Source organism: Schistocerca piceifrons, unplaced genomic scaffold, assembly GCF_021461385.2.
Source record: "Schistocerca piceifrons isolate TAMUIC-IGC-003096 unplaced genomic scaffold, iqSchPice1.1 HiC_scaffold_1544, whole genome shotgun sequence".
Classification (NCBI taxonomy): domain Eukaryota; kingdom Metazoa; phylum Arthropoda; class Insecta; order Orthoptera; family Acrididae; genus Schistocerca; species Schistocerca piceifrons.
In genome coordinates, this window is record NW_025727396.1 from 5,973,218 (window position 1) to 5,977,809 (window position 4,592).

Sequence of the window (4,592 nt, forward strand, 5' to 3'; positions counted from 1 at the left end):
CCTATTGTATTTAATTTCGATGCAATTTCTGTGTTTCATCGACATTAAGAAGGTCCAAGGGATACAGTAGACCTGAATTGAAGCATCGGAATCCATTACTAGTGTCACAGGAATGGTTCAAAACACAGACAGTAAGAAGAGTCAGTCTTCTTGTACTTAAGTCGGCATTGTGCCTTTTGTATTTAATTCCGATGCAATATCTGTGTTTCATCGTCAATAAGAAGGTCCAAGCGATACAGTAAACCTGGAGTGAAGCACCGGAATCTATAACTATTGTCACAGGAATGGTTCAAAACATAGACTGTCAGAAGAGTCAGTCTTCATGTACTTTAGTCGGCATTGTGCCTTTTGTACTTAATTCCGATGCAATTTCTGTGTTTCATCGTCAATAAGAAAGTCCATGGGATACAGAAAACTGGAGTGAAGCACCGGAATCTATAACTAGTGTCACAGGAATGGTTCAGAACATAGACTGTCAGAAGAGTCAGTCTTCTTGTACTTTAGAAATCATTGTGCCCTTTGTATTTAATTCCGATGCATTTTCTGTGCTTCATCTGCAATAAAAAGGTCCAAGGGATACAGTAAACCTGGAGTGAAGCATCGGAATCTATAACTAGTGTCACAGGAATGGTTCAAAACATAGACAGTAAGAAGAGTCAGTCTTCTTGTACTTAAGTCGGCGTGTGCCTTTTGTATTTAATTCCGTAGCGATTTCTGTGTTTCATCGTCAATAAGAAGGTCCAAGGGATACAGTAAACCTGGAGTGAAGCATCGGAATCTATAACTAGTGTCACAGGAATGGTTCAAAACACGGACAGTAAGAAGAGTCAGACATCTTTTACTTAAGCCGGCATTGTGCCTTTTGTATTTAATTCCGATACAATTTCTGTGTTTCATCATCAATAAGAAGATCCAAGGGACACAGTAAACCTGGAGTGAAGCATCAGAGTCTATAACTAGTGTCACAAGAATGATTCAAAACATAGACAGTAAGAAGAGTCAGTCTCCTTGTACTTACTTCGGCATTGTGCCTTTTGTATTTAATTCCGATGTAATTTCTGTGTTTCATTGTCAATAAGAATGTCAGAGGGATACAGTAAACCTGATGTGAAACAACGGAATCTATAACTAGTGTCACAGGAATGGTTCAAAACATAGTCAGTAAGAAGAGACAGTCTTCTTGTACTTAAGTCGGTATTGTGCCTTTTGTATTTAATTCCGATGCAATTTCTATGTTTCATCGTCAATAAGAAGGTCCAAGGGATACTGTTAACCTGGAGTGAAGCATCGGAATCTATAACTAGTGTCAAGGGGACGGTTCAAAACATACACAGTAAGATGAGTCAGTATTCTTGTACTTTAGTCGGCATTGTGCTTTTTGTATTTAATTCCGATGCATTTTCTGTGTTTCATCGTCAATAAGAAGGTCAGAGGAATACTGTAAACTTGAAGTGAAGCATCGGAATCTATAACTAGTGCTAGACGAATGGTTCAAAACGTAGACAGTTGGAAGAGTCAGTCTTCTTGTACTTAAGTCGGCATTGAGCCTTTTGTATTTAATTCCGATACAATTTCTGTGTTTCATTGTCAATAAGAAGGTCCAAGGGATACAGTAAACCTGGAGTGAAGCATCTGAATCTATAACTAGTGTCACAGGAATGGTTCAAACCATAGTCAGTAAGAGAAGACAGACTTCTTTTACATAAGTCGGCATTGTGCCTTTTGTATTTAATTCCGATGCAATTTGTGTGTTACATCGTCAATAAGAAGGTCCAAGGGATACAGTAAACCTGGAGTGAAGCATCAGAGTCTACAACTAGTGTCACAAGAATGGTTCAAAACATAGACAGTAAGAAGAGTCAGTCTTCTTGTACTTACTTCGGCATTGTGCCTTTTGTATTTAATTCCGATGTAATTTCTGTGTTTCGTTGTCAATAAGAATGTCAGAGGGATATTGAAAACCTGATGTGAAACGTCGGAATCTATAACTAGTGTCACAGGAATGGTTCAAAACATAGTCAGTAAGAAGAGACAGTCTTCTTGTACTTAAATCGGTATTGTGCATTTTGTATTTAATTCCGATGCAATTTCTATGTTTCATCGTCAATAAGAAGGTCCAAGGGATACTGTAATCCTGGAGTGAAGCATCGGAATCTATAACTAGTGTCAAGGGGACGGTTCAATACATACACAGTAAGAAGAGTCAGTATCCTTGTTCTGAAGTCGGCATTGTGCCTTTTGTATTTAATTCCGATGCAATTTCTGTGTTTCATCGTCAATAAGAAGGTCAGAGGGATACAGTAAACCTGAAGTGAAGCATCGGAAACTATAACTAGTGTCACACGAATGGTTCAAAACATAGACAGTTGGAAGAGTCAGTCTTCTTGTACTTAAGTCGGCATTGAGCCTTTTATATTTAATTCCGATACAATTTCTGTGTTTCATTGTCAATTAGAAGGTCCAAGGGATACAGTTAACCTGAAAAGAACCATCGGAATCTATAACAAGTGTCACAGGAATGGTTCAAAGCATAGACAGTGGGAAATGTCAGTCTACATGTACTAAAGTCGGCATTGTGCCTTTTGTGTTTAATTCCGATGCAATTTCTGTGTTTCATCGTCAATAAGAGGGTCAGAGGGATACAGTAAACCTGAAGTGAAGCATCGGAATCTATAACTAGAGTCACAGGAATGGTTCAAAACATAGACAGTAAGAAGAGTCAGTCTTCTTGTACTGAAGTCTACATTGTGCATTTTGTATTTAATGTCGAGGCAATTTCTGTGTTTCATCGACAATGAGAAGGTCGAAGGGATACGGTAAACCTGTAGTGAAGCATCGGAATCTACAACTAGTGTCACAGGGATGGTTCAAAACATAGACAGTAAGAAGAGTCAGTGTTCTTGGACTTAAGTCGGCGTGTGCCTTTTGTATTTAATTCCGTAGCAATTTCTGTGTTTCATCTTCAATAAGAAGGTCAGAGGGATACAGTAAACCTGAAGTGAAGCATCGGAATCTATGACTAGTGTCACAGGAATGGTTCAAAACATAGACAGTAGGAAGAGTCAGTCTTCTTGTACTTAATTCGGCATTGTGCCTTTTGTATTTAATTCCATGCAATTTCTGTGATTCTTCGTCAATAAGGAGGTCATAGGGATACAGTAAACCTGAAGTGAAGCATCGTAATCTATTAGTGTCTCAGGAATGGTTCAAAACATGGTCAGTTATAAGAGTCAGTCTTCTTGTAGTTAAGTCGGCATTGTGCCTTTTGTATATAATTCCGATGCAATTTCTGTGTTTCATCGTCAATAAGAAGGACAGAGAGATACAGTACACCTGGAGTGAAGCATCGGAGTCTATAACTAGTGTCACAGGAATGGTTCAAAACATAGACAGTAGGGAAAGTCAGTCTACAAGTACTTAAGTCGGCATTGTGCCTTTTGTATTTAATTCCGATGCAATTTCTGTGTTTCATCGTCAATAAGAAGGTCCAAGGGACACAGTAAACGTGGAGTGATGCATCGGAATCTCTAACTAGTGTCACAGGAATTTTTCAAAACATAGACAGTAGGAACAGTCAGTCTTCTTGTACTTAAGTCGGCATTGTGAATTTTGTATTTAATTCCGCTGCAATTTATGTGTTGCATCGTCAATAAAAAGGTCCAAGGGATACAGTAATCCTGAAGTTAAGCATCGGAATCTATTACTAGTGTCACAGGAATGGTTCAAAACATAGTCAGTATGAAGAGTCAGTCTTCTTGTACTTAAGTCGGTATTGTGCCTTTTGTATTTAATTCCGATGCATTTTCTGTGTTTCATCGTCAATAAGAAGGTCCATGGGATACAGAAAACCTTCAGTTAAGAATCGGAATCTATAACTAGTCTCACAGGAATGGTTCAAAACATAGACAGTAGCAAGAGTCAGTCTTCTTGTACTTAAGTCTACATTGTGCCTATTGTATTTAATTCCGATGCAATTTCTGTGTTTCATCGTCAATAAGAAGGTCCTAGGGACACAGTAAACCTGGAGTGAAGCATCGGAATCCGTAACTAGTGTCACAGGAATGGTTCGAAACATAGACAGTAGGAAGAGTCAGTCTTCTTGTACTTAAGTCGGCATTGTGCCTTTTGTATTTAATCACGATGCAATTTCTGTGTTTCATCGTCAATAAGAATGTCAAAGGGATACAGTAATCCTGGAGTGAAGCATCGAGTCAATAACTAGTGTCACAGGAATGGTTCAAAACATAGACAGTAAGAAGAGTCAGTCTTCGTGTACTTAATTCGGCATTGTGCCTTTTGTATTTAATTCCGATGCAATTTCTGTGTGTCATCGTCAATAAGACGGTCCAAGGGATACAGTGAACCTGGAGTGAAGCATCGGATTCTATAACTAGTGTCACAGGGACGGTTCAAAACATAGACGGTATTGTGAGTTTTCTATTTAATTCCGATGCAATATCTGTGTTTCATCGTCAATAAGAAGGACCAAGGGATACAGTAAACCTGAAGTGAAGCATCGGAATATATAACTAGTCTCACAGGAATGGTTCAAAACATAGTCAGTCAGAAGAGTCAGTCTTCTCGTACTTAAG